Source organism: Scatophagus argus, chromosome 5, assembly GCF_020382885.2.
Source record: "Scatophagus argus isolate fScaArg1 chromosome 5, fScaArg1.pri, whole genome shotgun sequence".
NCBI classification, from domain to species: Eukaryota; Metazoa; Chordata; class Actinopteri; family Scatophagidae; genus Scatophagus; species Scatophagus argus.
Window position 1 is genome coordinate 21,865,395 of NC_058497.1, and position 25,179 is coordinate 21,890,573.

At 39.8% G+C, this 25,179-nt stretch overlaps 1 protein-coding gene across 2 annotated transcripts in view; it reads right to left on the reverse strand.

The window, feature by feature from the left end:
• cadm2b (cell adhesion molecule 2b) overlaps window positions 1–25,179 on the reverse strand; it is a 122,685-nt gene that overhangs the window by 40,494 nt on the left and 57,012 nt on the right. The window lies entirely within an intron of this gene.

Genomic DNA, 25,179 nt, shown 5'->3' on the forward strand with positions numbered 1-25,179 from the left:
TTCAGACAGAGACACTTAGTTAGGCGTAATGAGGACAGAACATTGTTACCAAAGGCAGTAAAATTGCTGTTGAGCCCCAGTTTTTGAAAAGGACTCGTTGCATAAACTGCCAAATCAGCACTGAATGCTAATCAGTAGTATAGCCGTGCGCCCAACTTAAGACAAAGCAGCATGCGGCACATAAAAGCTCCATCTCTACATACAATACCAACCCTCCAAACTCACATGCTACACCACGCCTGTGAGGGTAAAAACACTGTTCAGATAGAGCAATTAAAGCAGTTGGTTTTCTAATGTCAAACATTTTCAAGAGAGCTGAGAGTTTGGCTTCTGTTCATGAGCAGCTAACCTGCCTTCCCAGAGGGAAGATTATGGTATTGCTTGTTTCCAGCTTTTTTTTTTAATTAGAATATATCCCTAATTGACAATTTATATCAGGTCATTATCACTACTCTGTAATTTTATCAGTATCTTTGATATCATGGGTAGCCCAACACACAGAAGGGTGTGGTATCACAGAAAAAATAGAACATCAGAAAACAAAAATAAATCCTGGTAACCCTGTAGATGCCATGAAAACATTTTTTCTCCAGATGTTACACATTCAAAGCACACATCAGCAAAACTAAAAATCCTGTATGAAGAGCAGGACCCTGAAGGGAAACTCACTGCTGGTCTTCCTGAAAGATCTTGCCTGTTAATGTCTGTCTGCGATCCAGGAGGTTATATTAATTTACTGCTCACATCTGATTTCTCCGGGAATATTGACGAGATTTTGCTTGCAGGATCTATAGTGGATCTGAAATGAAGTTTGTACTTTTTTTTCGTGCTAAATCTTTTCCATTTCCATGCATCCACAAGTTGTACTCTATACTTGCATTGTTTATTTTAATTTATCTAATTGTTATGCATTTTATTTTTGGATAATCAAGAGAAATAAATTCCTGGATTAATAACAATTGTTTGAAAAATGCTTTCATCCACTCTCTAACTTTACCATGCTACACGCTCATCAAAAAAGGAGCTTGACAATTTGCTATTATTGTTATTGTTTTTTTCAGAATTTCTTATGTTCGCACTGAGGGAAGCTTCCGAAAGAGCTGCAGGTGAAGCAGGAATGGACGTTTTCCTCAAAAAGCCTTGATCAAATCTGCACAGACTCGGGGACACACACACAACGTGTGCCGTGTCTAGTGGACGAGGAGGTTGACTGACAAGAGGACTTCTTAGCTTCTTGAAAAATAAGCTCCTCTTGTTGTATTTACCATCTGTTTTCCACTTGTGATCTACGAATGCATTGTGTACTGACACATCCTGTCTAACAGCTAACAGGCCACCGTTTCCCTCCAGCAGGAAGCAGCAGTGCCGGTGACACTATGCACACCTCATTTGTTTCTGTTGTTGTCAAAGATAATTTTTGGTGTCTTACCTTCTTTCTGCTGCTCAAATTTTCATCTGTTTTCGACATGCTCATCAGTGCTGCATTCATGTGTTTCCCTGCTGTTGATGTTTGAGAACTGCTGGGTATCCATCATAAAAATAATGACATGTTTGCAGAGAGGGCTGTTTGAGAGACAAGGCTTTGTCTGAGCGTGTTTACACGTTTGTGCCTTCAGTATTAAGTAAGCTGAGGCTGAAAGACTGATCTGAAACCTACAATCTTTTTTTTTTCCCTCAGTAACCAGCCTCCATGAGGCGAGTTTTAGACATTTCTATGCATTTATTTAACAGGCCAGGCCAAACATTCAATAAAAATAGTGATCATTTCACTCATTACAATACACATAGCTGAGGGTGGAATGAAGCCTCGTGGGGGGAAAAAGCACTATTTCTGCCTGCAAAATAGGTCAGTGTTAATCTGAAGAATGCAGAAAGGACAGAATGTTTATCTATACAAATAGGTCATTCCTTGGTGATCCTTGAACAAGTGCTTATCTGATGAGGAAACTGGGAAGCCCAAACAACTAACGTGTGCCATTCTACTATCTAATGGAAAATTCATTGTTTTTGACACTCATTAATCTTTCTGTATGCTCCCAAGCCTGTGCCTCTTTCTATTTTCTCCTTACATGGAAGTTATTAATCTTTGACTCTCTCTAAATTTAATAGTTTTGACAAAGTCAGACACCATGATAAGATTCTCCTTGCTGTGAACTGAAAATGTTTGCAGGCACATGGCAAGCATAACAATATATCCTATCTGAAAAATATAACACTTTGACATTCCTAAGAGGACTTTCACTGAAAATCAATAGCAGGGCACATAAAAAAACACTTCTCTGTAAGAATGTCAATGTGTTTAGCACCTTTATCGCATGGTTAGATGCATGAGTACATTTATTAAATCCATCACTTTGTAGTGATACTGCAAATCAGTACCTGTTTCTGTTCAATACAGGAAGTTACAGCCTTAATTGTATTAGGAAAGAAAATTTATAGTTTTCATTTACTGACTTATTAAAAAAATTTTTGTCAATTTTCTCAAAAACACAATTCTATGACAATAAGAAGGAAGGTTTGGAGCTGCTCCAATGCAAATGAATTGGGGTTGGGGTTTTGCACCTGTTGTTTCAGTATCTCACATCTTCATAACTGCAATGACCAACTGACCCTCAGAAAGCAACAGCTTTAACCTGAAATGCATTTGCATAGCAGCAGAGTAATCAGCTTTTTTAAAATTCTATTTATATCTTTAATGTAATCAACAACAATATACTGCATTAGTGATTCAAGACGCAGTGCAGGGAAACACCAATTCATTCAGTTATATTAGCTCGGACAGGCAACGTGTGGAGAACAGATGCCAATTAACACTCCTCAGCACTGTTCATCTCTGAAAACCTCCTATAGATTTTTGTAAGTATAGGTTCTTTAGTAAAGGAAAGCTAAATGCTAATTTAATCCTCATGTGAAGGAGGATAAACCAATGTCACAGTGTCATATGTATTATGCTGGTCCATTTCACTTGTTTTTCATAACAGCAATGACCCTGTACACACCAAGTTTTCATGCCCACCTTTGGTAAACAGCAAAACACTGTTATTTTGCCACAGTTTCATAACATTATGTTAATTTGCTTCCCGGAAAACAGAGCATCATTGCTGATTACTCTGCATGAATAATATACTCCAATAAACTGGACTTTTGAACAGCACTACTTCACTGTCTCATCACTGAGATTTAAAACTACACTTGTTCTGTTGACCCCCGTAGGAAAATGGGCAACACAATGTTGGTTCAGAAAATTACTCTTCGTCCACTCGAGTACTTGCATTCAGGTCAAAATTCTTCTGCAAATGCATACGTAAGCGATGCAATTATTCAAGGATGGTTTCTACATGTGATATTATATCACAAACCGTTGTTCACTTAGTGATCAACCAATGAAGAAAATGCAAAACGTTAACCCGATACAAACAACAAAGCACATGGAAAAATAGCTCACATAGCTTTACCCAACAACCGCAGTGAAAACAAGAGGAACACCTTGAGACACGGGCAAAACCACTTGCAGGATAAACAGGTAGCCCACATGAGACAGATGAGTGCAATATGTGCCGGAACAAAACAATGAAATGGATAACAGCACATCAATGACAATGAGATAAGAAAGCAATAAGAAAAAGAGAAACGGAGAGAGGCACGAATGTGGGACTTTGGCCAGTTTGGCTGCCAGAGGCTTACATTTGGAGGAGCTAGCTTGTTAGCTGTATTTGCATTGTGTGTGGCTCAAACTACAACCAAACAAAGTTTGTTCATTTATCTGTCAGACTTATGTCTGATGTGGGGTTGCAGGCCTGTAACGAAATGATAGTTGCTGGTGCCTGCGGTGATTAGTTTAACCGACCACTGAGAGGTTTGTCCTCTAACACAGTGAGAGCTGGCCTCTGTCCCTCAGCTGGCCATCACTGGGGTCACTGCTCTCCCTCCTCCAGTGTCACACAACTAACTCTCCCGGGACAGCGCGGCTGTAAGTAGCCCTTTGACAGAGAAGCACTTCATCATATTCAGCTCACACGCACACATAGTCACAAGTGGAATCACAAGGCAGGTTTAATAGCTCCTCTGGGCAGCTGTGCATGTTGGTGGGCCTTAAACGAGAAGCAGGAGAAGCAAGTAGCTGACGTTTTGGGCTCCAAAAAGCATCATTCTTGTGAAATAACATCAGCAGTTTCCTCCCTCTTTATTTGGAACAATTTTGTATTTCAAGATTAGGGCAGAGAAAAACGCACATCACAATTTCCCAGACATTTCATTCGACTATGTAATTAACTATTCATTCCTTTACCAGGTCAGCACTTAACTTCTTATACATCCGCTAACCAAGATTTCTGACAACTGCTCACAGCAGACACTTGAAGTTTGTTTGAGCAAATACGGAGGAGAATCTGTGGCATTTCTTTCTCCTTCTTCCAGCCAAACATAATAGATCAACACGAGTCTGTGAGTGGTAACAGAAAGGTAGGAACTTTGGAAGTGCAATCTATCGAACATGAGGAGACTCAGCTGGTAAAGTTCAACAGCTGTAATATCCTCTCACCTGTGTCCAGGGTTTTGTGAATAATTTAGTGTTTAGTGGATTATTGATGAGGTTGAGCTGTAAGAAATGGTCAGTGCCTCCAGCTTTTTACAGCGATAATACCGAATGAATTACCCGATTAAAAGAACCAACCTCCTCTGTATACAGCAGCGATTCCCTTCAGTGCAACACAAGTGTGTTCTCCCTTCCTCCTGGCAGTACACGCTGCTGCAGAGGCTTGTATCTCTGCTGCTGGTCCAGTGAAAACACCACAGTTTAAACACACTTCTGCACTGTGAAAGGTAGCATTACAACCTCACATATTGTACCTTCCGAAGACGCCCCAAACCAATTCCTTCTTCAATTTTCTCATCTTGTCTCTACTGCGTTTCCATCCGAGCACTACATGTAACGAAAGCCTGCGAATGTCCCTCCAGTTAGAGCAACACAAGCTGGAGTAGGCGAGACAGAGTAATTGAGAAAACTTGTTTTCACACAGCCATGTCATGGTGTCACACTGATATTGCAAAGAAAAAAAAAAGGAGAGAAATCAACATGCAGCCCCTGTACATGTTAATGGAGGCTGTCAGTAAAGGGTGAAATGCACTGAAAAACTGACAGTAAAGCAGAGGTTTATTTTACTCGTGTTCCTCAGCTCGATTCCTTTCAGACGAGTATAATTTCAAAACAACATACAGGCAATAAACTTATTGATCCCTCTTTAAAATGTTACAATACCTTCTGCAATGTAAAGAAAATAAACAGAAATGTGTTATGCAAAACTACTGTTAGACATTTTGCAATTTCTGCTCAAGTTCAGCCAAAGCCTGACAACTGCAAACTTTCAGAACACATTCAATGGGATATATTTTGGTTACAGGGCCTATACAAGGGACACCAAAGTGGTCACCATGAACCACACAGGAAAACCATACACGACATTCTTATATATAAGAACTCTTACATTCTTATTAATATTAGGGGCCTGTTCTTTGCCCTCCTTCACAAATATCCGTTAATTTTTTTATCCAGTAATTTGAAGCTTTTCAGTTTTAAGACTTATTAAGATTATTTATTACCTCATGTTCAGTTCAATTTGTTGATAAAATGTTTTAAATAATTACCTCAGACACAATGAGGCGTTTTACTGGCAGCACCACCTCTTTAATATAAACAAGCACTGAAAAAAATGTTCATACGTTTCACATCTAACTGCCAATATAAATGACACCTTAAATGTGATGCCCACCCAATCATCGCTAAAGAAGTTGTTTAAAGTCACAGCAGTGGCAGAAAACCTGCCCTTTTTTTAATTCATGAGCATGGGTTTTGAAGTAGTAGCTTGTGAGCAGCCATTAATCATCCCGGCAAAAACAAGAGTTGTGGCTTTCATACTGGGAACAGACTGATGCCAAGATGAAGTTCAGGCCTTTACCGTGATGCTTTTCTTTTCTTCTACACCATTTTGGCCACAGCAGCATTGAACTTTACCATTACACTTAAATCAAATCTTTGTTTTTGCTTCAGGCACAACATTTTAAGATTTACCATTTCAGGAACACATTGGACACAAATTGCCTTTTCAACAGAGGTTGTAATAAGATGCTTTCAATACAGCAACATGAAAGATGCAGACTTACAATTTAATATGAAAAGGAAGTCTGTCTGGAAGCTGCACTGCTCGCACCTCCCCAACAAATCAGGTGTGTGGCAGAAATCTTTTAATAGACGAAAATACTGAGCTTAATTGTACAGGGAAAATATCCGTTTCTATGGCAGACAAGATAAGGAAAACACACCACAACAAAGGCAACCACTGTGCCTGCAGTTCCTCTATCACTCAGCATTACCTGCAAGATGGTTTATGGTGTGCACACCACGAAGCTCATGACATCAAGCCACGAGGATACGCTTCAGTCCAGCTGAGCTGTATTTGATATAAACTGAGATGTTTCAAAGTGATTTTGGAGTGTCCATCTCTACTCCACACTCTGCAAGAAATCAAATTTCCTTGTGTTACGGAAAATTGCTTGACATTATGTGGCAGACCAATGCCTTGCAGAAGCCCTGTGCATGCAGATGAAGGTCCCCGCTTAAGGCAATCCAGGACTCAAACTACCCGTCTTTATCTGCCAAGCCCCAGGATAATGGCAGGCATGCACACCTCTGACTTCAGTCTAGCATGATGGCGACACTGTCAGACTTAATATCTTCAGATAGCACACAAGGGAAATACATAACGCCAAACTGCAATTTTACAATCAGTGAGGAACAATAATGTTGGGAATGAGGTTTTCACAAGTTTAAATGAGAAATATGCATGTTGTGCTGACATTTCCACATTTGATTTGATTTGATAAAACAACAATTTTTATTATACCCCACATTTACTGTTCAAATACTGAGAAGAGGCGTGCGGTGAGGCAGCAGCCTGTGGAGCCTCACCATGGATTGCGCAATGGCTCGGCTAACTGTGCTGGCATGCTAGGCAGTGAGACAGTATTGCTTTCTCTCTGTATGCCGCTATTAAAATGTTCAAACACTTTCGCAATATTAACTAAATTTCCATAGTTTAGCTGATATATATATATATATATTGTACAGTGTTTTTTGCCAACAACTGTATGTGTGTAATGTGCTTCTTGTACTGAGCAATCATAAAACGGCTGTGAAAAGGCACGAGGTGAGGCACGCAGTTCTCCTGCCTCATGGTAGGGGGCACTCGTGATCCCAAGGATTCTAAAAAAAAAAATGCTGCTATGAGATTTTAAACATAACCCGGTAAATGCTGCCAATCAAATGGTGAATAAGCTGCTCTGTAGGGTTTACATGTTTGTAAATCTGATTGTGATGAAGTCAGTGCCTCACCAGCCATGAACCTCACCGCACGTCACTGGTCCAAGTTAATGCAGTTGGAGGCCCTAAGATGGAAACACACAGTGTACTTAAAAGTATTTGCTGGATGACTACAAGTATAAAACTTATTGTTGCAGAATTGACACTACAGAAGCATATTTAGTGAAAAAGTGAGTGGTGTCAGAGATTGGTTTCACAGGAGACTATTTATGTTCAATATGTAACTTAATATTTAGAAAAGCAATCTTAGGAGAGGTGTGATGAACAGCAGGAGGTAGTGACAAATGCAAAAAAAAAAAAAATACTGTATTTTGCTGTATTACATGTTCTCATCACCTTGTGTGGTTCAGGGGAATAAAAAACTGACATAAAATTGATGGAGCGTTTCCAGTTGTCTTGAAAGTGGAAGTCAGTTTTGGGATATATTTGCGAGTGTTTACATGAAGTTAAAACCCTGCATGACGTCTGGCAGTTATCGCGGGCCCAGTTCCAAGTTTCTGAGATGTTTTGCCCTGTAATGTGTTGTCATGGAAAATGTTTAAAGGTAAAACAGACTCTCTGCCTTTGTTTTCTGCAAAGAGGATTTCAAGCTGTGAAGTGACGATAATGCTGCTCACTCAGAGCAAATACATGTCACATCTTTTGAATGAAGCGTTTGTCGCCAAGTAAGAATGAGTTTTGACGCTATTTATGGAAATCATTTTAGGAGAAGTTAAATCAATAATTAAATAAACGATTGGGCCAAGTTTCTTTGATTCACGTCAGACCTGCATTCACCTCTCCTGTCCCTGAGCTTAAATAAATAAATACATGAATACACAAAAATAAATAAATAAAATGGAGGATGGAGTAGAGATGATGTTCTCAAGGTCACAGCGTGCCAGAAAAAAAGGAGGAACGCAGATTGTCAGTGATGGTGAACCCTTCAACTAAATGTAATTCATATAAATGTTCTGCGGAGAAACCGCGGATGGTGTTGTATTATATGTAACCACATATAAGACTCACTTACACACACACTCACTTTATCACCCTTCTGGCTTATCGGTCCCTTATCTTTCAAAACACACTCACAGTTGTGTTCCATGTCCCAGTGATGAAATTCTAAAGAAGGTCAACCTCTGGAGAGTACTTTCGGCCGCAAAGATAATCCACTTTGATGAATCTGTTCACATTCTCAAAGTGTCATCCTTAAAGCTGACTTCCACATTGATATGAAATAGATGCTTCATAAATCACCTCCACTCGCAAACACTGATGGCGCTTTACAACACATCAGCCTGAATTGAAAACTTGTTGAGAATGACAGGATGTGTTGTTCATATAACAATGAGGGGCACTTAGCACCCTCAGTAGTGTAAGGATGAAATTTCAACCTCCACTGCAGTCAAAATGGTGACTTTATTATTTGGCTATGTCAATAAAATTTGGTATCAAACAACAGAATAGTGCTGGTCGACAATGAAAAACGTTTTTGAAATGAAATGTTTAATTTGCCTCAACACACTGATGAACATTTAATTACTCATCCCGCACTTTCAATGTTATTGTGTCTATACACACTAAATATAAACGTAACAATTATTTCCAATGATATTCTTATTTCAGTATTGTATTTCATGGCTGTTTTATTTTTCAAACTTCTCTCACTCTTTTGAGATGAGTTTGAGAGTAAAAGGGAAGTGATTTCCATACACCCTGTAAAACATCAGTGTGGTTCCCTTCCTACAAAAGCTCATAATGACCACATCCATGTTCTGCCTTTTATATTGTTGGAGGTTTTATCGGGTATGAGGTTCCATGGTGAGTTTCCATGTAATTTTGCCAGGAAACACTGCTTTCCACATGACATGGCGACATGTCATCCATAACCAGCGAGAAGGACAGACCGAGTGCCTTTTGGAAAAGAGTTATGCAAGGCAGGTGGTAACAGGTCCAATGCAGGTGCCAATTTATGTACCATGAGGCAGGTGCTCAAGGCAAGAGGGAAGCTGACCAGGTGAGAGGAGGCAGTCTCTCGGCAAAGTGGAATATAATCCCACAGCTGCTCCAGTCAAATCTTTCAACCCAAAGCAACTTTTATGGACCTGGTGCCATAATAACAGAGCAAGTCTAAATTTTATTATTATCACATTTTCTATATTTGTTTTATTTTATGTTAATGGGAATACAACTCCAGCAATGGAAAAATATTTAACAAGCTTCATTAATCTCTTATCTCTCCTTCATATCCCTAAGCTGTAATCGCCTTCAACTCTCCAGGTCTGAAAGAGTGAGCGTGCACAAAGCCAAGAATCAAAAAAGTTGTTGTACGACAACAGATTACAACAGTTTCTCTTCCATGATACCACAAGGGCAAAGTGACCATGAAACGACATGTCCACGCCCTATGTTCTCCACATTCTGTTTTGATAGAAAAATACTTTACTTTCAGGTGTCATTGAAGACAAAAAATCCAGTAAAACCATTAACACCTTGAATTAACTACACTCTTGAGAGGGGCAGTGGTGACAAGCAGACCAGAGCCAAAATAAACATCTCAAGATCATCATCAAGCACTTTGCTTTTTGGCAAATAGTCCAGTGTCATCAGTCGCTTCATCTTGTGCCTTTTTGAGTCCATCAAAAGCTGCTGCTGGAGGAAATTGGGACGCTGGATCCTGGTACCTGGTCCCACCTGCCCACCACAAGCTGCAGCTACAGCCTCAAGTTAAGTCAAGCTAGCTGCAAGTTAAATGAAGTAAAAATGTATTTCGTTTAGCCTCGTATCGCAGAGATTTCTGTATCTAACGCCAGCGATGCCGTCACTGCTATGTTGTCCTGAATGAAGACATTTCTGACAAATTTGCAAGGAGAAATTTCTAACTTCTTTTTGTTGCAAAGAAGGTTCTGCTCCAGACCATCACAGCAAATTAACCTGGTGAAACTAATAACTTCATTCATGTCAGGGCTTTTTAACATTAGGCTAAGTAACGCAACTAACGGCCACTGTGGCCCCAGTCTAAAATCCATTAGTCATGCATGTGGTGCAATAACAAGTCTATGAAAGCAGCAGAGCGGTAGTGACTACAAATGCCTTCCCCTGGACAAGTGAAGGTATTGCAGGTGACCAGTTACACGATTAGGAAAACTGTTACATTTAGTTTTTCTTAGTTGAGATCACAACATAGTGTTTGGAACTGTACATTAAAAAGAAGTACATTAAACTGGTGTGGCAATATGGTTTCAGAAGGGAAACATGGAGGTGGTGCATCTTCATGTGCCAGTCATTGGACATGATTGGCCTGATATTTTATTGAAGTGTAATTTCAACTTCATGTCTGAATATATCCCGCTGAGTGCTGTTAGGGATATGTAATCATTCAGTGATAAAAGTGAATCAGCATGACCAAACACAGCTTTTATTTTTTTTTTGGTTCATGGCAAGACTCAGTCACTGCTCAGTGCCAGCTGGCCAGAGTCTCTCTGCACACTGAAAAACATTCTCATGATTTGGGCATTCAGTAGCCTTCTCTTGTCTTTAATGGGAATGTAAAATCAATTTTAGCCTGTTAGTGCAAAGCCCTTTCATTATTATAGTGGTCAGTGGTTGACTTTCTTTTCTTTTTGTTTCCTTTCTTTCTTCTTTAGCATTATTACTTTTCTTCCCTTTATATGACTGCAAACAAGCAGGCTGCAAAGGATTAATTATTATTTATCATTAGTGAATGAAAAGAAGCAATTTAATCATAAAAAACAAACTAATATCCAGTATTTACTATACACAGTAATGATATGTTTTCAGAAATACAATTTACAATATTTGAAGCAGTTGCAGAGTTTGGACTGGCAAAACAGAAGCCTGTTTTTTATTGTTATTGGCAGTGTCACTGTCACAATTACTCTTGTGACACTAGCTGGCACATTATCCAGCAGCATGATCAACACTTGAGTTGGATGATAACATGATATTGCTGTTTTGATAACATGCTGAACAAACATTTCACCCCCAACCTCTTTTCAGGGTAACCTCCACGATGGCGCAGGCCAGTCAAGTCGAGAGCAAGTGAAGTCAGCTCAGGCATGAGAGGGGCAGGGTGAAAGCAATGACCACCGTGGCCAGAGACACGCCCTGCTGTGGATGAGATGATGTGTCTGCTGGAAATGAGCCAAAAGACAGACTGAGCACAGTCCCCCAGACTGGTTCTGAGACTGGGTATGAGGGAATTCACTTTACTCTGACACCAGGCACACCACAGGTTCTGGCAACACAGCAACCACTTGGCCGACAGTGGAAAATCCAGGGAAATAGCTCGCCTCACAAACATCCAAGTCGGCAGGGTCATTCCCAGCAGCTCAGTTGCCAGTGCCATGATTTACTCTTAATCTCTAAACGGCACTCTTTCTCCTCTTCAAAACAAAGCTAATATCTAAGCAGAGACACAAAAGGGAAAACACAAGCCTCATGTTTGGCAGCTCTGTTATGTTTATTACTGAATGTTCTTCAATAAAATTCATGATTCGAGAGAGAGAGAAACAGAGAGAGGAGAGAGAAAAGCATGGCACAAAACACAAGTTAGTGCAAAGAAGAGGTTGTTTGGGCTAAAACAAGGCCATACTTATCCACATTCATCCCCAGGATTATTCATGACACATCCACTGTGTAATTGTCAAACTAGATTTTCAGAGTGACAAAAGCAGAACACAGAGCATCTATGCACTTCGATGTGCAAAATCTCCCACCATGTCTTCCACAAGTCACTCTCCCAAGTAGACATTTCAGGTGAGACGGGATTTCTTTTAAGTTTTTTTTTTCTTTTTCACATGGATCTGATGTTGTTTTGTGGCTTATATATGTGTACGTGTGTATGTGTGTGTGTGTTTTCAAAGCTGTGAGCACCACACATCAAATTCACCTTGATTTTGCCGAGGTGTGTCAAAAAAAAAAGTCTCTGTAATATGGGTGAACTGGCGCTCTAAGAAGAGAAGCACTCCCTGTTTTATTAACTGTTTTTAAGGAGTTCTGATCTCTGGCTTCATTGCATTTCACTGCCTATGAGGCATCTTACTCTGAGCACTGCCACATATTCTAATTAGTGAGCACACGGGCTCAGTGGATGCTTTAAAAATAGCTACCCTGTAGATTAGCATCGAGGGGTACAGAGTACAGTATAGGCAGAAGAATAAGACATCCCCTTTGTGGAAAAAAAATACATCTTCTGGCTCTGCTTTTCAAATGAGGGTATTCTTCTTCAGAGCAAAAGCAGCCAATGCAAATATTATTCAACGAGAAGACAAAAGATCTCCCCATTAAAATGCTTCAACAGGTGACTTAAAAAGGCTTCACGATACTAGGAACCCTGCGATCACGCTGTGGAGGAATAGACATTTTCTCATCTGTGACTAAACTTGAGTGTGCAGCAATTTAATGGATCAGAGTTCTGTGCATGGCAACAGATGGGGGTCTAGCTGGCATACCTTTCATTATTGAGCCTCCAAGCCCTCCTCTCTTGCATTGCCACCTGTCCGGCAGGTCTAATATTATTCTCGCACCTGGACAGACCATCACAAGCGATCATCAAAGTTGTGCTCTGAGCACATGTCATAGCAAATAGAAAGATAAATGACACACATTCACCTTCAGACTGCACCATCTGACTGATTATAAGCATCTTAGCAACAGGATAAAGTTTTGAATAGCCTGTAGACTGTAGAAAATAATACAAGGAATTTTCTCTTGGTTAACAGCACAGGCACTTGTACATTTACTTTGTTGATTAACAGAGTATGTATTTATTCAAACCATGTCCTTATACACAAAGTTAAATGTCCTCTTTTTCTTGTTCCAATCATGAGAAGGAGCAGCTGACAATGATTCAGATGGGCTACAACAATGCTCTCAGAAGCAGCTGAGAAATCCATATGTATGAAGACAATCGTGGCATCAAACAGCTGAGTCCACTTGTTTACTCTCCTCCAAACAGAGGATGTATAAGGAGCTAGCCATGTCTGCCATGCATTCGTGATTATTTCCATATTTTGTGAAATGAATAGTCTTGGACATGAATCACCAGCGAGGTATGCCTTTCTTTTTGAAGTATTTTTTAGTTATTTTTCTTGCCTTTGTAGTTGTGTCTTCCTTGATGCATCATCTGTATGGCTATGGCATAACTGTAATAAAGGTTCAATCAACACGCTACGTTTTTTTTATTATATGATCCATAATAAGAAGTGATTTACTGAATCCTTATGAAATGGATGTCAGCATTCTACTTCTTAGACTTCTTGGAGTCTGCCATCAATGGTGTTTATCCATCATGAGTAATTTGTTGTTTTTGCCTAGATTAGCACAGATATCTTCTGCTAAGAACAAATGTCTCATCCGTCATCATAGCTCTCTTACACCAGTTCAGTGGGTCCACCTCAGCTGATGGCAACACCGTGAGGGGAGACATAGACTGTTAAGATGATTGCTTTGCCAACACTTTTCACAATGTGTCGTACCATCAATCCTTGCCTATGGACGCAGGATATATGTTTCTTCTGTGCTTTCATTAACAGATCTCTAAAGCTACTCTTCAGTACAAGGTCTAGAAGTTGATTAAAGGCATGTTTGCTTGGAGGCAGGAAGAACAAAGGTTTCACAGTGCTGCACGGGGAGCACAGTATCTGCACGGCTGCCATTAAAAACTGTAATATCGGTTTAGCCTTCTGGACCCCAGCCATCAATAAGAAGTCTTCATGACTGACAAAGGCAAACAGCAAACAGCTCACAGGCACAATCCCACCTGATAAGGCTCATAACCTCATTCACTCTTCACTGGAGGAGTTAATCGAGTCAGGCTGACATCATGAACTGAGATAATGCCAATAAATACCATTTTCTCACACCATGTTCGATAATTATAGCTCTCTAATCCACCAATTGCCAGGGTTTAAGGGTGAAGACACTGCTTTAAGATAAGGCTGGGTATGTTCATTATTGCCATCACATAGAAACTGTTGATCCATTCTGTATTAATAGAAACTTTCTGCTCTAAGAGCATTTCATGTTGCCATCGGTTCTTATTCCCCATGCAATAACATTAAAGGGAAAGTAGAATTAGTTTTTTGTTTAGCCCAAGCAGCTCTTACAAATGGGTCTTGCAGGAGTTGTTTGTGCTATTGGACTATTTCGCCTTTGTTCAATTATGTATTCATAGCTTTACCCTTCACTCCAGAGGAAATAGGAAATACATAACTATTGACTGCTGTTGCCAAGCTTCTCACAACTTCAACAAATTCTGATCTCAGCCCCCTTGTCCAAAAAAGTGTCTCATTCACTCGCTTCGCTGCCTCCTGTGCAATATGTAATTTTGCACTGTCATAACTGATATCTATGACAGTCTTGCTGATAGTTCCTTCATAGACTAACAATCATCAGATTTGCTCATGTCCCCATGTTGACAGAAAAACAAGAGCTTCAATTTTATCAGCATTGTCAGTTCAGCAGTCATCCCAGTCAAGCCACACTGAATGCCCTTGACTACAAAATGCTCTTCGGTGCAGGCTATTATTCATGTGCTTGTTTACTACATGCCACAAAGAAAAGGCATGCCACAGCGTGCACCCTACTTTTGTTAACCCACCCTCCAAGCAACATCTCTGCAATTAAACTTAAATCACCTTCGACTAATGTGTCTCGATTGCAATGTGTCTGTAGTGATGGATGCACGGTGTGGCAAGCGGCTGTACACACAGTTGTTGAAGTATCATTTCAGCCCCTGGGGAGAGGGCAGAGCCGATGTGGGGTATTGGCTAAGTGATGTCCCTGGCTGAGCCCTCCATCACACTCCTCACAAGACGGACAGAGGGAATACTCTTCCTCCACAGAGATTGATTGCCCACAGTTGGCTGTCGGGAGGGATTAACCTTGGTGAGCTTAGAAATGTAAGGATCTGTGTCTCTATATAAAAAAATGTTACGTCTACTATGCAACGCTATTAGAACAATTAGGCTAGGCTAATATAATAAAGGTGTGAAATCAAAATCAAAGATAATTTTATGTGTAAATGGGTCACTACAACTGAAAATTAGCAGCATTTTTAATTCTAATCAATTTATTATTTCTAAAAATAATAAAATGCTAACATATAGCCTAACAAGTATAAATAATGACAGATGTAATCTCCTTTAATATAAATTTGTAAAAGAGGTCCTTTTTTAACAAGGTTTTACTTCCATGTGTATTTATTCCATAACCCTATTTTTGTTGTTGCTCTTTTTATTCTGAAGCTTTTGAGAGATTTGAGAATTTGCTTCCTTTTAACTTCCAAATACATGTCATGATCAACTAAATAACTGACAGCAAAGAGATACATGTTAATTTCTCGATACTACATGCCACACATTTTTGATTGATTATTTGCACTTCAGAAGACTAAGTTGCCTTTGTCATTTGACCACAGGAAAATGTCACTCAGATGCTCGCTCCTGCTATTTGTCAAATGTCACAACCGCCAATTTTCACTGAAACTCAAAAGAGCTTCACAAAAGCAAAAATCTTACATATCAGACATGAGACCTTTAATTACATAGTTTAACTATGGATCTCGTTTCAATTAAACAAGTCAAACTCCGCCTGCTTGAGATTAATGTCATCTACATCACATAATTAATACCAATCCTTGATTATGGGCTCATTCATGATCGGCTGTTATAAATACAGTCTGCATGGATTCACACCTTCTGCAGAGCAGTCACGGTTACATCCTGAACATGTGCCAACACACAGGCACACGCATGCAGCTGGGAATGCAGGTGAGAAATTGAAAGTTTCTAAATGGTCCACAATAAAGAAATTCATATAGTTTCTCTATTGATCCCGCTTAATAATGATTTTGCTAAAATACGAGTGGTGATCATGAATCATTTTGCAAAAAATCACTTGATTTCAGGCAGTTTCAGCAACAACAATCAAATTAACTAAAGAATTAGTGGAAGTAATTTATTCTAAGCAAGCCAATTTAAAACACTTAAACTGTGAAACCAGCACACAGTAGGTTTAACAAAATCAGTGAAATTGGTGCAGTCTGCCAAAAAGGGCTCAGTATTGTTGTTGTTCCAATTGAAAAATAAATCAAATTTAAGTAATGCAAATTCTACGATGTTTATTTGCAAAAACATATGAAGATGATTATGATTATACATCCTGGGCTGTAGTGTTATTTGAAAATAAGTGTGAGTTGGTAGTTTGTATATTTGTATATATCTTTTTCTCAGAACAAGAAGACTACCTCAACATTTTCTGTGGGTAATAGTTCTCTCCATCAAAAATCAAAAAATTAATTTTTTATTCCTTTTTTGGGGTAAAATCTTTAAATTTTTGTCCAGACAAACTAATGAGTACCAGTTCAATGGTATACCAGGGTTTAATTTTCTGAGTGGAACTGAATCATCCTCTCAAAATGGGCTGGTCGTAGATGATATCCCTGATGACGTTAAGCGTGACTTACAAGGCATCAGTTTTTACCAGCCCATAATACCAACAGCTCCAGTATCTGGGCCACATTACTGGCACATCTGTTGTGACATGACATCCCATAACAGAGCCACAAGGAGAGATTGCTCTGGTTTTACAGGCCAGCAGATATTGGACTGCAGATTGCAGCCCAAACAACATTTCACACATGAACTACAGTAAAAGTGAAGGTTGGAACAGCTTCAGAGCCATCAAAAGTGGACCACAAGTTTATAATGATTTGTTGACACGGGTGACAGAACATCAGTTTATCTGGCCACATGTGGCCATAGCTAGGGTGCTACGATCAAGTAATCAGGTTCAACAGAAGGTGTCAAGATGACACTGGATTTGTAACGATATTTCTCTTCCGCTGTTTGTGTTGTCTCACAGCTAATTCACGGTTCTGTGTTCGGGGTTTAGCTCACAGTGTTTGGAAACAAACCACTATCCCAGGCATCAAGCATAAAGTATTTCATACTCTGCTACAGAGCCTGAATGTCTATATTTTTAGTCATTGGGGAATAATATTTAACTTTGAAATTCCTTTGGTACATTTACACCTGTCATTGATGTGAATGTGAGAATAATGTTCAATTAGGTCAGACAAAAATAGCAGAGCAAATAAATCATGTTCTGTGCTCTGGAGAAAGGAATGCACATCACAGTCTGTCAGGTGCGCAAACGAAATTACACCTCCCATGGGGAGCACGGACCATGTACTTCATTATTCCTCTTTTGGAGAGAGAGGAAAAGTGCACTCATCGCACTTTTCTTATCCGTACACCTACAGTACCATTATGCCTGACACCAGCAGCTTGACCTGACAGAACTACCATAGCATAAGCATCTGGGCCAGAATCCACGCAGAAAAAGAGAACTAATCAGTGTCTCAGGTATACTGTAGGTATGCTACTGGACTGGGGAAACACCAGATTCTCCTGTGTGTGTGTGTGTGTGTGTGTGTGTGTGTGTAGGAGGCTCTGCTGGCTCTGAGACCTGTTTTTCAAGAATCCACCAGCCGCAAGTGGATAACAACGTTTGTTGTTGTACTTTTCTGTTTGCAAGTTAAAAGATGTAACTTGGGGTAAAGCTACACTGGCACTTAGGCAAAGTGATGTTGTTTCACGAGGAGTGACAAATTATTCTGCTTCTACAAGCGTTCTTTTCATTCAATTCCGTCAGCACACAAGAGAGAGCCACATTGAACAGGTTTAACATCTCTGAAAAGAACCAATGGCTCATGACAGAAGGACGGCATCCAATTTTGGCGAGGAAGCACAGGCACACGACAGAGGCACAAAAATCACTGGAGTTCCAATAGACTGTATCATCGGCTCAGCATGAATGTTCACTTTCACTGGAACTATCGAGCTTTGACTTCCCAGGATTCACAGTGGCATCTCACTGAAACAACTCCTCCAACTCTCCAGCCAAACACACCACCCACATGACTTACAGGATGGTGGGGCCAGTATGGCACGGCTCTCAGACCTCCTTCCTTGTTTAGCAGTATTTTTAAAATGGACCTCAGGTTCTAAACGTATTTAAATGAAACAATCAGTAAAAAGGGAACAACAGTTTTTAGTCGAAAAGCAACTCATAGAGATTCACAATTAGACACTGTTTCATGTTTCATGGCCCGAGCCAAAAAGTTTAAACCAGTGAGATTTATCTTAAAACCACACTATAGAAATATTCCAAGTACTGATTTTGTAATGACATTTGCACTTTTATTTAATATCAAAATTAAAAAGTATTCATTCTGTGGAATCCCTTATCCAAAGTTTAAAATAGGACAATTGCTACTGGCTAAATATTATTAATGAATTAATGTGCAAACAGCATTTAAATCTTAAAGTTGTCGAGATTAAGCTAATTTCAGCAAGTTTACGCAGTGTTGAACACTTTCAGAAATAGCAGTGCTTCATATTTTAAAAGCTAATGGTTTGTTTTAAACATGTAGACCTTTACAAGAAAGCACGGTATTTGTAACTGTAAAATGATTTTTATGGAGTAAAAAAGTGCATATGAAATATACAGTAATGAAAACGGCAGTAGTGTTAAGTAGAAGTATCTCAAAATTGCTGCATGTTAAATTGTATACACACAACTACTCACAAATGTACTTACTTTCATCACTGTCTGCTACGACTTATGCCACAATACACAAACCATTCATAGATAAGAAAATGGAGGGAAACAGGATTAAATAAAACACAAAAGACAGATAAACAAAGTCTGTTAAAAAAGGGGAAACACAAATTTTAAAAATGTAAGACTACAGCAGTCAGGTTTTGAAGCTGAGTTATAGGATTTGACAAGCCTGATCGCTTCAGCAAGTCGTAAGCTTGATGGAAAACGTCTCATCACTTTTCACAGACAAATCAGCGTATGGATTGACTGAAACAAAATACCACCCAGGTTTACCAAATCTACAACAGGCTTGTGCTTTGTGAGCATTTGAAAAGCCGCAGATTGTACAGTCAATGAACCTTGCGCAGACAGATCAATGAGCATCAGGACGGCTACGGCGTGTGACCCCACTTCAACACCTCCCCGTGCTAAAATCCTGCTGCGGCGTCAAGAATATCCATACGGTCACACACAGCCACACCGATGCAGTTCTATTGTATGAGTGTAAGAAGCAACACTCTTAAATTAACTGGTCTACTGAAGCAGTCAAGGATAAGCTGACACTCTCAAGAATTATCATCATTATACTGCTCGGTCAGAAATGGGTATAAGATTATCAGTGATGAGAGTGAATACTAACAAATCTCCTTGCAGCCAAGTAGCTCGAAGAAAGCAGGGTGGCAGCTGTTGCCCTATAAATCTGATCATGTATCTGCTCCCGGAGGGGCCCGGGAGGCTTCCAGAAAGAGCAGCCAGAGCTGCCCAATATGTTGGCATCGAGTATCAGTGCTCAGCTGCACCAAATTCACAGCTTCCTTTCCTTTTTCTCTTTGACCTTATATTTAACTATAGTTCCCAAAGCCAAATGCCTCTGTTATCTGATTAGACAAGGGATGTGATATCTATAAATTGTCAAGTCGTTGGGCTATTTCAAGGCCTAGAATTTTTAAAATGACATGACAACAACAATGCAAAAACTAAGAGGAAAAGCTCTGAAAACTTAAAGTATCACTGCTATGGTGCTGTACGTACACTATCTTACAATATTTGCAGAGTCTTGTGGAGTGCTTAGCTGAAGCCAGAAGCACCTCTTACACTAACCTCTGTATAATCCCCCACAAAGAGCTCAGACAGTCCTCTGGAGCTCTCAGTGATGCGTCCATCAAAACAATTTTCTCTCCTTCCACCCTCTTATGCTATAGGCAAGGTGTTTTTCCCCTGTGAGGGAAGACAAGCCATAAATACTACCTGTAAAAACGGTAAATATATTGAACATGGTGCATGGTGGTGGTAGTGGTGGGTGAGGTGGGGGCTAGAAATGTGCTATGATCCATTTTGCCTTTCATCACAATCCTACAAACACACAATTTGATATCAAAGAAACTGAAAGAGTCCATGCATTTAAAAAGACATCAGTAAACCAAAAGTCTGCACTGCAAGATGATGAAGGCTATTAAAGAAAGCCACACATTTCTACTCATTTTGAATTATGTACAATACATCACTGACAGGCTGACCATCGAAGAAAAATAGCTCTTCTGTCCGTGTGGCACATCCTCAGTGTAAACTCTATATCACTTCAGAACCACAGGCCATTCGGTAATAATGTCCACTTCCCAGTGGTGGTCGGTGGTGCCATGGGGTCTGCACATTGTGATCTCTGGCTGCATGACAGAGTACTAAAAGCCAAGGGCATTATTTCATGCTGTTCCACGGACCCATAGCCTGACTCATCTTTTCTGATATATATCTAGCCCTAGGGATGATGTTCGGTTTAATTATGGATACACGGGACATCAGTCAAAGCTAATGTTGTTCTTGTTTTACACAGCCATCCATACAAGCTGCTGCTGCCACAACATCCCAAAGAGATTTGAAAGGAGTGTCACAGAATCTTAGGGCCAGGAATCGAGCAAAGAAGCCAGGTGAATCTTTGAATAATTGATTCGGTCTAATTTTCAAATCAGAGCATGTCTCCAGCTGCTGTCATCTATTCATCATTTCACAGAGAAGACATCACAGCTTTGTTGCGGCAACGGTTAATTTCGGGCGGGGGGAGGGTTTCCTCTGCCAATACTTGGGAAAGCTCTCACTTGTGGTTGTGATCTCAAAGTGGTTCTTACACAGGAGCTGTGACAAGTACTGCACTCAGTCCTCCGCTCCTGACAGTGGCCTCCGGCAACACTCATCCCTCCCCTGGTAGAGCTGCAGGCAATATGGCCATTACCTTCAGCCCTGTGGAGCTTTACTTCCTGGGACAGCCACACACTCAGCAATGGTGAGGCTCCTTATGAAGGCTCTTCCTTATGGCAAGAATATTAAAAATATGCCTGGTGGTGCCCACTTGGGAAGATGTCCATCTTTATTGTATGGGGACGTTAGCTGAGACCGGAGCTGATGTGCAGGTACTGTGCTCTCCCTGAGCTGGTGGGATTAGTCTCACTCCGTGGAGACTACCAAATACGTTTGTAGAATGCTGAATTAGACTGTTTCAATTGTCTACAGTCACATCTAAAAGTATGTATTTAATTTATCCCTTCCTTTGTTTCAACAGAGTATGCAGCCAGCTTATCATGGAAGCTCAGATTTCTTTGCAAAATAACAAGCAGTGTAGATTAATTGCAACAGTTCCAGCAAGAGCAGAAGTGATTTTTCCAAAAATATGCCACTAATGACTGGGTGTCACCCTCCTTCTCTGTGTCTGTATGTATGTGCCTATATTTGCGTGCCAGATTGTAAGCAGGCAGTCTGATGTGATAAAAGAACAGGGAGATGCACAGATGGCTAAGGTCATTCGTGATTGATTCACATTGTGATTGTTCTTAAAAATGGACAATTACACTGAATTTGTAGAACAATAAGGAAAGAAAGCTTTCTCCAAGAAGAGTTAATGACTACCTTTTTATCTCTGTGCTGACATATTCCCCAATTACCTCCACGATTTCCAAACGGATGATGAAGACTGTCAGGAGCGAGAATGCAAAGTAACTCCAACATCGAGACCAACACATGCTCTCCACTGCTGGAGCCAGAGACTCTTGGCTCAGAGTGAGAGCTTCCCAGCCAGCTCTTCTTGGCACTGCTGGCTCTCTGTCCTGGGCATACTGATTCTCATATCAGGGTTCATTTACATAATCCTGCCTGCGATTGGTCTCAGTTTAATGGAGGGTGGTAATGCATTTCTATAACAATGTTTCACCCCTCAACATGCCAACATAAACAGAACAGTGTGATGACATCTGGTGAACTGCTTGCTGATTCTATAATCATAAAGAAGAAAAGCAATTCATTGTTCAGCGATGTCAGGGCTCCGGCATTTTCAAAGAAGCTGTCAAACTTTATTTGGATGTGTGCTGCTGGCTTCCAGTGTGGCAAATTGTGACAAGTGAACCAATCCAACCTAGAGTGTCAGCCATCAACAAAAATTCTTCTTCCTTCTGTATTTCATCTTCTGTTTCATCCAAAAAGAGCTACAACTGGCACTTCAAGCCTACTCTCTAATATTGGTTTTAAACAAAACTAAATTAATTTGTCTGTCAAAAGCACAGTCTTTCACAAAAATGCTAAATGTGCTCACTTCTATGCCAGTGGCAGGGAACTGAATTTTAAATTTCCAAGTCATGCTCGTCTGAAGGACAGCAAAAATTCAGGAATGCAATATGTAGAAAAAAAAGTCCTTTTTTGAGGAGGAGGATCTGGTCGTTTTTAATTTTGTACAACTGATTGAGAAACTTTGTACTATCTATTGAGACATTTCATAAATACTTTTGCTTAGTTACAGAATTATTATAGTTTTTATTAATAGTTTTCACGGGAGAGAGAGTATGAAATGTAATTTTACTATCTACCTTATTCCAAAACAAAAACACCGTCTATAAAAAGTATAATTATTTTCTAAACTTTCATTTCATCATTTTGTGCAATCAATGCTAAAGTAATAAGTTAAAGATTTCGGCAGCAGAGTACGATGCAAAGATACATCTCACGGCTGTTACAACCGCACCAATCTGAGAACCACCAGACTTGATTCAGTGCGTCACACTCACAAACGCTCAGGGTCTAAAAACACTGAAACAAGTGAGACAATGGCATTCAACTCTGACTGAACTGCAGTTGTAACACCTAAACAGATGGCACCTTGTGTCGACTCTGAACTCCTGATGGGAAGTTGGGCTTACACCTCCAACCTCCCAACACGGGGTTTCGTCTCAAACAATGCAGCCATGGTGGGGAGATTAAATAGGCTGCCACAGGAGTGCACAATGCTTCATTAGGCCTAGTGAGGAGGGATGTCTGTGCCTGAAGCAATGCGGGACCCAGCAAAGTGTCGAAGGACCTCTGATGCAATCCGGCATCCTACTCATTACTGCCCACTGTATTGACTATATTAAAGGGGGCTAGAATGATTATTCAAAGGATCAAATCAATTCTTCACATAATGCCTTCACTCAAGATCTAATCACGGCGTGCTTAATGTATTTAACGGTGCTAAGGCCAGCAGTGCATAAAACCATGCATGGGGAGGTGGTGATGTTAATGACTTAAGTAACTTGTGACTCCAAAGAAAATCCTATAACCACAGCTGTTGTGCTGAGACAGTGGAATCCAATCAAGAAACTTTTCAGAGTGTTAATTATACTTTATACAGTTGGTTCTGTCAGTCAAGCTACAGGTCTGCTACCAGCAACTTCAAGTGTACATGCTAAATCAATATTATTCTATAAAATGATATGTGCTCCTCGCCTATATAATGAGTCTACAGGATACCCAGAGTAACATCTGTGTTTCCAAGTATCTTTCCACCAGTAATGACTCAGTGACTGAAATAAGCAACCGAAGGTCTAAAAAAAGTGTTGAATACATTTCCTTCCTTATAAAATATTTGTGGAGCTGAGTTTTGAAATATTTTGGAATCTGCAGGATTTACATGCATGTTTACATGGCCAAGCGGCTTTCTTTCCTGCATTGCTACATTTGCTGGCACATTACATCCACCAATTGCTGATAAGCAGAACAGTGTGAAACCATTTACAGGAATATTGTATGTTTTGCAGCACTTTCTGCTCCCATGCAGTCACAAGGTACAACAAAACGAAAAACCAACTGATCAAAACATTTCTCCTGTGGTCAATAACTCCACAGTTAAATTTAATCCAACATGTATAGATACATTACTTTTATTTGACCCTAGCAAAGCATTGTTATTATTAAAGAAACATGCATGTGACTGCAGTTGCTGTTAGGTACTCTGTGTGTGCTCATTACTTTTTATTGGCTGTAAATCCAGTGTCACTAATAATAGCATAAGTGGTCAGTTAATTTAAAAACTTTTGGCAATACATTGATTTTTATTTACTCTCAGACTGCTGACTAAAACTTTCAGTGGACAAAAATGTTGGGAAATTTAGTCTATGTTTTAATTTTTAAAAATCCATATTGAAACCAATATACAAGCATTCAGGCACACTGAATCTCAGTATTTGCTGCAAGCTTTCATGCTCATGTTGTTACAAGAAACTTAACTCTTAAAAGGGAAAACAGCGTTCCAGTGTTCCAAACTTTCTGTCCTTGATTATGGTGATATAATGTAAATCCATGCAGCAGCGGCGGCAACAGCAACAGAGCAGTCCTGCCACAGCAGTGTGCAGTTTTAAAAGCTTCACACCTCTTGAGAATTGGGGAAAACCCTTTTTATGCAGCAAGTGCCACAATGTACAGTAAAAACTGAAATTCACTTTCGTCTGGCATGACCTTGTAGCCACACCTTTAAAAAAATAAATGATTGTTTTTGTTGAGATTTTGTGGGTTGTTTGTTTGGTTATTTTTTTAACACTGTTAATATACTGCATGTTAATTATTCGGTGAATTGCACTAATTAATGATTAAGAAATTTGTTTTACTCAACATGGGGTGAATATGACATTCTAGAAATAAACAGCATTTCTTTAGTAGGAATCCCTGGATCAAGTTTGAATAAATAAAACCTGATAAATAAGGTTAAAAAAAATAATGGGAGATCATAGGGTTTTTAAATGACGGCACACTCTGAATTGCAATCCAGGGGGAACAATCTCTTGGCATCTTCAGATGAACCAGTGGTCTGAGCTTTGAATTTGTTCGGGCTTTATCAGCACTCTGTCAGTCATTTTCAAACAGAATCGAGCAAAGCAGATTAGCCTGGCTCCACACCA